Below are 14317 nucleotides of genomic sequence, written 5' to 3' on the forward strand. Positions count from 1 at the left end.
GTCTGAGTTCCAAGGTGTCCCAGGGCCATTTCAGTGGACCAGGCCCAAAACCGAGGAGCCGTCCGCCATTTTAAGAGTCATGTGGCAGCCGCCTATCGCTGCACTGCAAGAGTGGGAGCAACTCAACAACATGGTGAGCGAGACGCTGTAGCCGCAAGAGCGGGCGCAACTCAGCTGGATGGCCGCCACCTGGGGAGGCCCGTTCACGCCGCCTCCCCCACGCCTCCCCCCCCCCCCCGGGCCGCCGCACGCCAATTTTCGGAGCAGCATTGTAGGATACCAAAACCAGTGCGGCAGTTTACTGGACATCACCTGGGTGCCTGTCGTACATGTTGTGTCAGCCATGGGACACTGGACACAGTGCCATCAACATCTCAACGCGTTCTGCTGCCTTGGGACTATTCGCACAACAGACCGCTACTGACGAGGCCTCCCCCCGCACCACCCGGGACGCCCCACGCTGTTTTTCTGTGCTGCATTGTAGGATCCCAAAACCAGTGCGGCACCCAGGCGACATCACCTGGGTGCCGTCCAGAACTCTGCACGTTGTGCTGCCTTGAGACTATTCGCACAAAAGACAGCTTCTAACCATTGTTGCTTTTTGGGTTGAAAAATGTTTAAATGTTTTTAGTTTTTGTTCCGTTCATTATAGTTAAAAGTTAATAAAGTTTTATAATCTTACTTTGTTGGAGTGTTATCTATTTTTTTAAAAACGGGTGAATGGGGCCTTGAATCGGGTTATTGTCATGTGTGGGCTTTGGAAGTGTGCTGCTGCAGGATCGGAGTTTTCAAACTCAAATGCACGTTCTTTTTCTTACCTTTCCGAAGCATGGAGAGCAATAGCAGGCAGAGAAAGGGTGATGCACGTGTTGAACACTACCTGACCTGGCAAGTTGCTGGCAGTGCCCCCCCGCCCGCTCCTGAAAGAGAGCACACACACACCGCCGCCCCGAGTACTTCACAAATCTTTAAAAGACCATGCGCTTGTTCATGAGGCTTAAATGGTTTATCACCTCTTCTAGAACCCCTGCATCGACCCTCTGACGTTTCCTGGAAAAATTACCATGTAACACAATACCAAGCCCTGTCAGCTGAAACCCCCAAGGAATCGCGGGGCATATTATCAAGGGGGTTTATCTCCGCTTTTTTGGCTTTAAAAGCCATGAAAGCGGAGATAAAATTATCTCCCTATTACCAAGCTGTCGCTAACACCAGTTAGTGACAGCTAAAAGGAGATAGCGACCATCTTGGGCCCCGCTTTGCATGTCAGTGATACTTATCACTAATGACATGCAAAGTGGCGTGCCAAGATGTTAGCGACTGGAAACAGTCCCTAACATCGCTATCTCCTATTACCAACTTTTGGAGATATTCGCGCTAAGCGCGAATATCTCCAAAATCTAACACCTGCCCAGAGCAGTTCTTAGCCATGTTATCCAATGGGAGGTGGATAACATGGCTAAGAGCATTTTCTCGATAATACATGAATATCGCTGACTTTTCTGCGATAATAGCAAGGTTTATCTGCGATAAAAATCGCCGATGTGCGGCGATAATTTTTGTCTCTAAACAAGTTAGAGACAAAAATTATCGCTAGTTGTTCGTAATATGCCCCCGGGTTTTTGCTTGCAGAAATCGGGAGGCGGGAGACTAGCACTGAAATCAGTAGTCTCACGCCTGAATCGGGAGGGTTGGCATGTCTGAATTCTCTACAGCTGGGGCCATAAACTACATCCGCAGGGGTAGGTGATAGCCTGGGACCAGCCTGGCATCTAAAATGGCTGCCGTGCACGACAAAATTGTGGCATTGGAAAAAAGGCAAGATGGCGCAGCCGCTGGAAGAGATGTATCAACATATATCAGCCTCCTCAGCCACCCTCAGGAAACATAGGGGATTAGGATACGTCTCCCGCACCCCCTTATACCTAGTAATTTAATTAACGAAGCACAAAATGGCGAATTCCCGTTTCGCTACCAGTTTGCGGCCCAATTCGCGGCCCGTGAAGCGCTTCTACCGTGAAAAATCATTTTTTTTTTCTTTTCCCCACGGGACCCTTTAATAACCCCAACAACATTCCTAGGGGGTCAAGAAGGGGATACCTTGCCCCCTTTCATTAAATTCCCCCTTCGTTTTTCACCTCTTCTTCTCTCTCGATCCTACCGAGAGACAAGATGGCGGCCGCTCCGGACTGTCACGCAGCAAAAAAAAAAAAAGCTCACGCACAGCCGCTGGAAGAGATGTATCAACATATATCAGCCTCCTCAGCCACCCTCAGGAAACATAGGGGATTAGGATACGTCTCCCGCACCCCCTTATACCTAGTAATTTAATTAACGAAGCACAAAATGGCGAATTCCCGTTTCGCTACCAGTTTGCGGCCCAATTCGCGGCCCGTGAAGCGCTTCTACCGTGAAAAATCATTTTTTTTTTCTTTTCCCCACGGGACCCTTTAATAACCCCAACAACATTCCTAGGGGGTCAAGAAGGGGATACCTTGCCCCCTTTCATTAAATTCCCCCTTCGTTTTTCACCTCTTCTTCTCTCTCGATCCTACCGAGAGACAAGATGGCGGCCGCTCCGGACTGTTTAGAATGTTGACAGACACCGGAGAGCCAATCAGCTTTCTGCGCGCAAAGTTCCGAAACGCGAAAAGTAAGCGGACCGGATCGCTGCCCGGAGCGCTGTTACAGATATATATCTTGATTTAAACGTTAATTTCTCAAAATCCACTGAAGCACATATATTGAGACCTAGCAAAGGCACATCGGGCTAACAGTCCCTACAATTTTGCCAAGTTTCGTGCAAATCCATTCAGCCGTTCGAGCTAAAAGTGAGTCCAACCGCCCTATGGAAAACTCAATGTTAAAAACGTGTTTTGGGACCCCCCTTTTTTCTCAGCCCCCCCTTGACGAAACCCCACCAAATTTTCAGGGGCTGCTCAGAAACACAATGTGCCATTTTCCTGAAAATTTCAGCCGATTCCGTCCACAAACGCCAAAGTTATTAGACATAGAATTTTCAAAAATCCCATAGGGAAAAAATCCTAACTATATATACCTACTGGCGATAGCCAGTAGGTAATATATATATATATATATATATATATATATATATATATATATATATATATATATATATATATATATCAAGGCTCACTGCTCCAAAGTCCGGGGCACTCTTACAGCGGGTGCTAGTCCAAGCGCGTCAGAGCTTCGCGCTTCAAAATGTGAAAGCTCTCTCCCTCCCGATCCCGGGTGGAAATAAGGACAGCACACACGGGAATTCTCCTTAGAAGCAACTTTACTTGCACAGACGCGTTTCGGAAGCCACGCTTCCTTCCTCAATGTTTGTTACACCGCAACGCGCGATTACGCGCCATTTTATTTCAAAATACACAAACAACTCACGATGGTAAGCATAGAGAGAGGACTGACGCGTGAGCGCCATCTTGCTAGTGCAAATGATTCTACAGTAGCATGACTGTGATTAAACAACACTCATTCATCTAGTGATTGCTGCTATTCATAATCATTTAAAGACCTCACACATTGAAAACGAGGAATTTACAAAGTAATATTGCCGTGGATCGGCAAATAACCCTCTCATTAATACGATGGGCAGTGGACTGAGATCTTGCCGTGGATCGGCCTGTGGCAACTCGAAGGTTGCCATTTGAATTTCCATTAGCCCCGTATATTAGTTTTTACCAATCAGTGTTGAATGATTAATTCCAAAATATATATAAAAAAAAAAAGGTTGCAAAATATTAAACAGTAATCCTGAAAATACCAAAAGAAATAAGTACGTGGTGCAATATTTATCTGAACAATCAAAATCTCTCAGGTCATTCTAAAGCACTTAATAACCATTGTTCACAGAAAGACGCACATTGCAGAAACCATTATCATTTAGCTGTTATTACATTCGTGTCCACACTGGAGATACTGCATGGCATTGTTGTCACTTAGCTCCCTAAATGTACAGTCAATTCCTCCCCACAATTCAATCCCAAGGGGGCCTTTGTTTGGCAGTCTATGATATAACGGGATTCTAACCTGCGAAGTTTTTGTAGTTTATCCCCTCCCCTGATGTTGTCAGAAATTGCATCCAGGCAGAAATACTGTGGGCCCGATTCACAGAATGAACTTAAGACTCAATCCTAAACTTACTACTATTTTGGTATTCACAGAATGTCCTTACTACTTTTGGCATTTACAGAATGAACTTACTACTTTTGGTATTCACAGAAGTTAGGATTTTGTCTTAAGTTTGTCTTAAGACAAACTTAAGACAGACTTAAGACAGACTTAAGACAAAATCCTAACTTCTGTGAATACCAAAAGTAGTAAGTTCATTCTGTGAATGCCAAAAGTAGTAAGTGCATTCTGTGAATACCAAAATAGTAGTAAGTTTAGGATTGAGTCTTAAGTTCATTCTGTGAATCGGCCCATGTAACAGGTTCCTGTCGCTCTTATGTTTGATGGAAAAGTGTCTTGCGACAGGGTATGTGAAATCTCTGTTTACTATGGCCCGCATATGTTCTAAAATGCGCAATTTCACAGGATTTATGGTGCTGCCTATATACCTGAGCCCACAAGGGCAGAGGAGGCAGTAGACTGCGAATGGGGAAGTGCAGGTAAGGAATTGCTTGATTTTCTTTTTGGTTCTACAACCCACGATTTCATAAGAATAAACCCTTTTACTATTGGCACAGGCCTTGCATCGACCACAGGGGAAGAAACCTTTTACATCTTTCAGTTTGCCTGTGCGTGTGGGGATAGGTGACAGGTGACTATGTACCAAAGTATCCCTCAACGAACGTGCCCTTCTAAAAGTGATTAGGGGATTTGCAGGTATATCATTCCCTATGATATTATCCTTTTGCAGTATATGCCAATGTTTTTTCAGGATGTTCCTCAGTTGTTGACAATCTTTAGAGTATGGTGTAACCATCCTGAATTTTTCTACGTTGGTTGAGGGTTTATGTTTCTTAACAAACAGGGTCTGTCTGGGTTGTGTCCTTACCCTATCTAGGGTGTTCTGTAGCAGTTGCTTGCTATACCCCCTAGCCTCAAATCTGTCGTTACTTTCCTGTGCCGCCAGCTCAAAGTCTTCATTGGTGGAACAGTTACGTTTCAACCGTAGAAGCTCACCATACGGTATACTCTTAATGAGCTTCTGGGGATGATTGCTTGACGCATGTAGCGTACTGTTTCCCGCCGTTGGCTTTCTATAGAGGGAAGTTTGAATGCTGTTGTCAATCACCTCAATTTTTAAGTCTAAGTACACCGCCTCACTCATGCTCGCATGACCAGTAAAAATCAGGTTGCATTTGTTTTCATTCACCACTTTAACATATTGCCAAGCTGTCTCTACCGAGCCATTCCACACTATGCACAAATCGTCAATGTAACGATACCATGAGACGATACAGTTCGACCACTGCTCTCTCTCGAGGCCCCAGGCCTCCTGCTCCTCCCACTCCTCCCACCAGGCAAGATCTCAGTCCACTGCCCATCGTATTAATGAGAGGGTTATTTGCCGATCCACGGCAATATTACTTTGTAAATTCCTCGTTTTCAATGTGTGAGGTCTTTAAATGATTATGAATAGCAGCAATCATTAGATGAATGAGTGTTGTTTAATCACAGTCATGCTACTGTAGAATCATTTGCACTAGCAAGATGGCGCTCACGCATCAGTCCTCTCTCTATGCTTACCATCGTGAGTTGTTTGTGTATTTTGAAATAAAATGGCGCGTAATCGCGCGTTGCGGTGTAACAAACATTGAGGAAGGAAGTGTGGCTTCCGAAACGCGTCTGTGCAAGTAAAGTTGCTTCTAAGGAGAATTCCCGTGTGTGCTGTCCTTATTTCCACCCGGGATCGGGAGGGAGAGAGCTTTCACATTTTGAAGCGCGAAGCTCTGACGCGCTTGGACTAGCACCCGCTGTAAGAGTGCCCCGGACTTTGGAGCAGTGAGCCTTGATCTAATACACGCGGCGCACCGCCACCGCTCGAGGAGAAAAACCGAGTGAGAAGAGCATTACCCTGAAGTTCCTCCGCTACACGGACAGAAAATACTCGGCATCACCCGACTGAATCTGGGTAAGCCGAGACATAATCTGTTCGCTTTCCTGAACTTTAAAGGGATACTTCGAACGACGAGAGTGGTGGCTTCAGCGTAGGGAATCTCAATTGATTTACAGCAACAAGCAAGGCAACCCTGGAGCGGGGGGCCTAATATCACGAATAACAGCATGTTTAACATCTCGCAACGTCGCGATTTAGCGACAGGAATGTTTAAAAATAAAAATCCTGATATTACCGCTCAACCAGCGACTAAAACAAAAACAACGAATGCTCCCAGTCAGTTGGCCATACAGTTTGGCAAACTAGAGAAATTATACGAGCGGGAGCTCCGCAAGTGGTGGGAGGGCACATCACTCCAAGGATATATAGAAGTGAAAAGAGTGCCAAGAGGATTGCGGATATTTACAATTCCCGCATATGAACACCCGGACCCACAGCTACTTGAAACCTGGGCAGCACACATTGCTAAATCCTGTGAAGGGATGCTAGAAATCCTAGTACAATTCGCTTGGAGCGACAGAGATAAGGTCCTCAAAGAAATTGAAACTATGGAGACAGAACTAGCGACCAATGAAGATAAAGACCAGCAGGATCAGCTGAGAGCCCAGATGAAGAAACATCTGGAAAAATACGAGCAAAAAAAATACGAACACGTAAACAAGAGAAATTTGACAGAGACGAAAGGGACTATGCCATGGGTCGAGTCCTCACGTTCTCTAAAAAGTACGATCAAACACGGAAGGATCTACTAAGAAACAAAGCTGCCGGTGCGGCTGCACCGACACATGTGGAGACATCGGAATCTGAGGTCACAGAAGGCGAACTGTCGGAAGACGAAACCGGAACCCTGCAACAAACCGAGGACACCCCTTTTCAAACGGAGGTACAAGTGATCCGATTGAACTGGTTGAGGGGAGGGAAGAACAAACCCCCAGAAAACGAAGAAGAAAAACCAGACGGGGCGGTCGGAAGAGGCAGAGGAAGAGGAAGAGCGCCGAATGCGGAGGCCCGTATGCGCAAAACATGAGCCAAAAGGGGATCAAGATGGTAGGATCTGATGACATAACAGACAACCTTACAATCATCAACCTCTCTGCAAGGGCGCTTTCACTATCAGAAGAGTCAGTCCTCAAACTGGGATTAACTTTTTGCCCTGACAGTAACCTTGAGTACACTCAGACCAGAATTTATCTGTTTCAATTCATTAGAAGACTTCGCCTGCATACATTTTTCAAGATCAAACCAACTGCAGATGAAGCCAAAATAATTCGATCACGTTACAAAGACACTGATCTATTGAAAGTGAATGAATTAAACACTTTGGAACTGTTGGAAGAACTACGTTTGGAGAGTACAGCAAATACAATACCAACACCATCGGACAACCTGACTCAGAGACTAAGGGCTGTGGATATCGAACAAGAGGCTCCTGTCAGTGGTCTCAAACTCAAGTCAAAATTTGTGCCTCCAACACAAACCGACATGATAGACACTTTCTCAGAGTTGGTGATTAGTGATCTAAGAAAGATGCGCATGCATAAAAAATCTTGGGGCTATCGTAACAATTTAACCGAAAAACAGCGAATTGCAATAAAAACATTGGCCGAGGACACATCAATAGTCTGTAAACCTTCAGATAAAGCCGGCAATGTGGTTATCCTGTCACGTGAAGATTACGTCCAAGAAGCTATGCGACAACTGCAGGACAAGTCTTGTTATGAATTGACCACAAAACAAAGATATCAGTCCAGTATTGAAGAACTGCATGGACTACTCAAAAAATGGCATGACAAACAGATGCTTGAGACAGAAGAATATTTCTTCCTGAAAACAACACATCCTATCACCCCCACCTTTTATTACTTGCCCAAAGTACATAAGAGGATGGACAAACCACCCGGGCGCCCTATTATTTCATCTATGGGCAGCCTAACCGAGAATCTATCTAAATTCTTAGATCACTTCCTGTTTGAAATAGTTTTGGGTCTGAAGTCTTACATCCGAGACACTGCTGACTTTATTGAAAAAATCGAAGCAATTGCATGGCAACCAGGCTATTGCCTATTGACCCTTGACATCACCAGTCTCTACACGAGCATTGAGCACGCACAGGGAATGAAGGCGATCCAGTACTTCCTAGGGAAGAGACCTTTGAAATATGCCCAGCATAATGCTATGCTGATGGAGCTAATTGCATTTTGTCTCTATAACAACATCTTTTTATTCCAGGATGACCTGTTTAGACAGCTCTCCGGTACTGCCATGGGTTCCTGCTTCGCCCCCAGCTACGCGAATTTATTCGTGGGCTGGTGGGAGGAGCAGGAGGCCTGGGGCCCCGAGAGAGAGCAGTGGTCGAACTGTATCGTCTCATGGTATCGTTACATTGACGATTTGTGCATAGTGTGGAATGGCTGGGTAGAGACAGCTTGGCAATATGTTAAAATGTTGAATGAAAACAAATGCAACCTGATTTTTACTGGTCATGCGAGCATGAGTGAGGCGGTGTACTTAGACTTAAAAATTGAGGTGATTGACAACAGCATTCAAACTTCCCTCTATAGAAAGCCAACGGCGGGAAACAGTACGCTACGTGCGTCAAGCAATCATCCCCAGAAGCTCATTAAGAGTATACCGTATGGTGAGCTTCTACGGTTGAAACGTAACTGTTCCACCAATGAAGACTTTGAGCTGGCGGCACAGGAAAGTAACGACAGATTTGAGGCTAGGGGGTATAGCAAGCAACTGCTACAGAACACCCTAGATAGGGTAAGGACACAACCCTGACAGACCCTGTTTGTTAAGAAACATAAACCCTCAACCAACGTAGAAAAATTCAGGATGGTTACACCATACTCTAAAGATTGTCAACAACTGAGGAACATCCTGAAAAAACATTGGCATATACTGCAAAAGGATAATATCATAGGGAATGATATACCTGCAAATCCCCTAATCACTTTTAGAAGGGCACGTTCGTTGAGGGATACTTTGGTACATAGTCACCTGTCACCTATCCCCACACGCACAGGCAAACTGAAAGATGTAAAAGGTTTCTTCCCCTGTGGTCGATGCAAGGCCTGTGCCAATAGTAAAAGGGTTTATTCTTATGAAATCGTGGGTTGTAGAACCAAAAAGAAAATCAAGCAATTCCTTACCTGCACTTCCCCATTCGCAGTCTACTGCCTCCTCTGCCCTTGTGGGCTCAGGTATATAGGCAGCACCATAAATCCTGTGAAATTGCGCATTTTAGAACATATGCGGGCCATAGTAAACAGAGATTTCACATACCCTGTCGCAAGACACTTTTCCATCAAACATAAGAGCGACAGGAACCTGTTACAGTATTTCTGCCTGGATGCAATTTCTGACAACATCAGGGGAGGGGATAAACTACAAAAACTTCGCAGGTTAGAATCCCGTTATATCATAGACTGCCAAACAAAGGCCCCCTTGGGATTAAATTGTGGGGAGGAATTGACTGTACATTTAGGGAGCTAAGTGACAACAATGCCATGCAGTATCTCCAGTGTGGACACGAATGTAATAACAGCTAAATGATAATGGTTTCTGCAATGTGCGTCTTTCTGTGAACAATGGTTATTAAGTGCTTTAGAATGACCTGAGAGATTTTGATTGTTCAGATAAATATTGCACCACGTACTTATTTCTTTTGGTATTTTCAGGATTACTGTTTAATATTTTGCAACCTTTTTTTTTTTTTAATATTTTGGAATTAATCATTCAACACTGATTGGTAAAAACTAATATACGGGGCTAATGGAAATTCAAATGGCAACCTTCGAGTTGCCACAGGCCGATCCACGGCAAGATCTCAGTCCACTGCCCATCGTATTAATGAGAGGGTTATTTGCCGATCCACGGCAATATTACTTTGTAAATTCCTCGTTTTCAAGGTGTGAGGTCTTTAAATGATTATGAATAGCAGCAATCACTAGATGAATGAGTGTTGTTTAATCACAGTCATGCTACTGTAGAATCATTTGCACTAGCAAGATGGCGCTCACGCGTCAGTCCTCTCTCTATGCTTACCATCGTGAGTTGTTTGTGTATTTTGAAATAAAATGGCGCGTAATCGCGCGTTGCGGTGTAACAAACATTGAGGAAGGAAGCGTGGCTTCCGAAGCGCGTCTGTGCAAGTAAAGTTGCTTCTAAGGAGAATTCCCGTGTGTGCTGTCCTTATTTCCACCCGGGATCGGGAGGGAGAGAGCTTTCACATATATATATATATATACATATGTGATTGAGCAAATTGCGCAGGCGCTTCGGAAAGGCTCACCGCTTCATCCAACCCTCCGGTCTATGTTCGGCTCCTCTGCAATGCTCACAAGTTCCCTTTAATTTGAAAAAAGGTCCGATGTGTTTCGGGGCCGCAAACGCCCCTTCCTCATGGACTGAGTGCAGATTGTCACCAAGTTCTCTTCACGCTATTCAAACGCCTTTTATTTGACAGCTGGCGTTGTCCTCCCTAAGTGGGTGGAGTCTAACAACGCCAGGACTTGTGGTTGTTGTGGTCCCGTGAAGTGAATGAGCATAATCACCTTAAGTAGGTTGGCGTTTCTGCACTGTTGTTGCTGTCTTTAAAATTCATTGAGTAGGATAGGAGGGAAGTTGCAGGCATCACTTTTAAATCTTTTTATTTTATTTTATTTTATATTTTATTTTTTATTTTATTTTTATTTTATTTTTATTTGCTTTGATACTCAACTGAGGACCAAAAATAATTTGGACATAAAATTCAGGTTTAAAATTTCTTGTGCTAATACAATGTTAAAAAAGGTTTTTAAAATTTATAAAAGTTATAACAGACAAATTCATTTGGCGGGAATTTACATAAAGTGATCAGTTCCTTTGCTAAGTTAATCCTACATTTAATGTATATGGCTTGCAGATACCGCTTCCTTGCTGTTACCACCTTTGGATTTGGACAGGCAAACATTAGATGCTCGACATCTTGCTCTACTCCATTACACAGATTACATTTAGAGTTTTCCTTTAAGTGCCACTTGGCTGTTACAGTTTTGACTGGTAATATACCTAACCGGAGCAGAACAATCGCTCTCCTGACAGTATGATTTAGATTGAAATCAATGTACTGTTGAATTTTCTTGTATGTTATAGTTTCAGTAAAATTCTTATATGTAGATAAGTTAGAGCAATGCAGAAGGTCAAGATCAAAGCTAAGCCTTGAGGTGAAATGTTTCAAAAAGAGTTTAAGCTGGGATGGAGTCCAAGCTAGCAGCAAATCGATATTAATCTCCGCTAACTTAAAGGCAACTGACATGTTTTTCTTAAAAACGTGTTTGGATGAGTCACGATCAATTGTTTCTGTGTTGAGCAGAGATCGAAGAGTTCCTTCCTCGGCGTGCAGGAGATTATATGCCCACCTGATGACATTAGCAATTCCTCGAGAGTAGGAGCTGGTTAGTGAGAACTCGAGGCGAAGAGCTTGTACTGGGACGGCCTGTGACACCTTCGTTAGTCTCCGTAATATTTTCCCTTCATTTAGGTCTGGGAATTTCCACTGGTTTATGGGAATATATTCAGAGGCATATGATAGTACAGGCGGTATCTTAACACTATATACCTTAAGAAGGGAAGAGAAATGCCTGTGTCCTGACGCTGCGTATAATCTTGAAAGAGCTCCCGCGTGTACATCAGCTTTCCTGGTCAGGTTCACAGTGTGTGGCCGATTTTGTAGAGACTTGGTGAAGATTCTGCCTAGATAGGTGTATTCGTTTACTTCTTCCACCTTGTCTCCCCCAAGGGTCCAGTTATATTTAGAACTATTTTTCTTTCCTGAAAAAGAAACTATTTTTGTTTTAGTAATGTTAGGGATTAAGTAATTTTCCTCCGTATATTTGTTCAGTGCCTAGAGATTGCTTTGTAGTCCAAATGGTGTTAAGTCTAATATGACAATATCGTCTGCGTATAACAGTGTATGTATGTTATGGGAGGCAACTTTTGGTGGAAAATTGCGTGCTTGCTGGAGACATTGAGGTATATCACTGAGATAGAGGGAAAAGAGTAGAGGAGCAAGGAGACATCCCTGTTTGAGGCCTTTGGGGGTCGGGATAGGGCTAGTTAAGCCCTTTTCTCTACCCATTTGGACCTGGCACCAGGTGTCTGTATCCAGTGATATTAATATTCGTAGTAACTGGTCAGGGATACCCATTTTACTAAGTTTTTCCCAAAGTATTCTCCTGTCCACCCTATCAAACGCAGTCGAAAAGTCGATAAAAGCTGCGTAAACAGCCTGAGATTTGATGGACACATATTTATCTAGGATAGTTTGAAGCATGGCAATATTATCCGTGACAGAATGCTTTGGTCTAAAACCAGCTTGATATCGAGGGATCAGTCCAGATGAGAAGGCCCAGTTTTTAAGTTGATCCAGGACTTCCGCCGTGAAGATCTTCCCAGTGGCATCCAGCAGAGCGATTTGTCTGTAATTACCAGGTTGAAGTCTTGATCCCTTTTTATGTATAGGTATGATGATACTCCCCTTCCACGACTTCGGGATTACCCCAGTGCTGAGAATGTAGTTGAAGAGGGGGGGATAGCATCCTGCTCCACCCTTTAGGATCGATCTGGAGGACTTTGATTGGGATTTGATCTGGGCCAGTTGCTCCTGTTGATCTTGCCCATCTTATGTGTATCTCAATAGAGAGGGGGGTGGATGTTCCATTGTTTAAGGATTCAGTTTCTGTATTGCTAAAAGACGTATAGGCCATTTCAGGATTATTGTTTAATTTGTATAGATTAGTGAGACAAGCTTCCCATTCGTTTGGGGGCACCGGAATACTTTGTAATGTTTTTTTCATGCCTGTTTCTTTGGAGATTATGTTCCAGTAGGCACGTTGGTTGTTCTGCTTTGCTGCTATCTGCAGATCCACCCAATTTTTTATCTTGGGTTATTCTCTTGTGTCTTTCTTTTTCTCTCCTCCTTTGGTTCTTTAGTTTGTTAATTTCTGCTTGTCTAGATAGTGAACCTTCTAAGAACTGTGCTCTTATTAATTTATTTAGCAGCTTTATTCCAGTATCTAATTTTGGATTTTTGTTTTCAATCTTTGTAGATCTTGGTTGCGTCAGTTTTTTCTGCAATTTTTGCGTTAGTTTTTTTATGATCAATTCAAAATTCGTTATTGGGTTTACAGAGTGTGTTGTTTGAAGAAGCTGGTTAGTGGCTATTGTATTAGTTATCTTATAAAGTGTCGCTGAATTCCAATAGATGCGCCTTTGGTTTTGATTTACCATGACTGTACTGTGCTTGTACATGATTTGAGTAGGTGAACATGAATGTATTTTCCACTCTGTAGATAACTGTAGGATAGCCTGATCGCTTCCAAGAACAAAATTTATTTTTAGTTGTAAGGCGGATCCAAACAAGTCGAGACTGGATATCATATAATCCAAAAGTGAGGTGCTATTATTTCCCTGTCTTGTATTTGAGGCGGGAATGTCACCTTCCACATTCCCGTTTAATATGGTTCCATTTAGCGTTGGGAGCGATGCTAGTAGAATTTTCCCCTTTGATCCGCCTTGTTCCCTTTGGGAAATAATGGTATGGAGATTTCCAGCACCTCTTCTTTATACCAGTTAATCCATTTTGATATTTCTTTGTTGGATACTTTTCCATTAAGGTCACCCATGATGAGGAACAGTGGATAATCATGCCTTTCAATTATTTGATCTATGTCATCCAGGATCTCTATCATCATTCCATCCATTTGCTCCAGGTGGGATATATACATTAAAGATTAGTACGTTTTTTTGGGAGTCTGAGAGATTTGTCCTGCACTTAATCTTAATACATTGGTAATTATAGGAATTTGTTGGGATTATTTCTTGGGCCCAGTCATACACTTCACTTAGTAAAATTGCAATCCCACCCTTCGCATGCCCCCGCTTGACCCGCAGGGCAGGGATGTCATATATGAAATATCCCTCCAGATTGAAATTTTGTGTACTCCAAGTTTCTTGTAGGGCCATGATAGCGGGAGAATTTTTTACTAATTCTGCCATTTTTTCTTTAGTTTTTCCCGCTATATTCCCAGAAGAGATTACTAAGCCTGTGCTAAACAGAAGAGTTAGTGTCCCTCATTTGTTTGTTACTGTTCAGGGTCTCAGAAATCCAGTCCCATGACTGATCCCTCAGTGTAGTTTCCTTGGTGAGAGTGCTTTTGCTGCGAATTTCCCTTTCGCCAT

This window comes from Lissotriton vulgaris, chromosome 2_1 (genome assembly GCF_964263255.1).
Source record: "Lissotriton vulgaris chromosome 2_1, aLisVul1.2, whole genome shotgun sequence".
Classification (NCBI taxonomy): Eukaryota; Metazoa; Chordata; class Amphibia; order Caudata; family Salamandridae; genus Lissotriton; species Lissotriton vulgaris.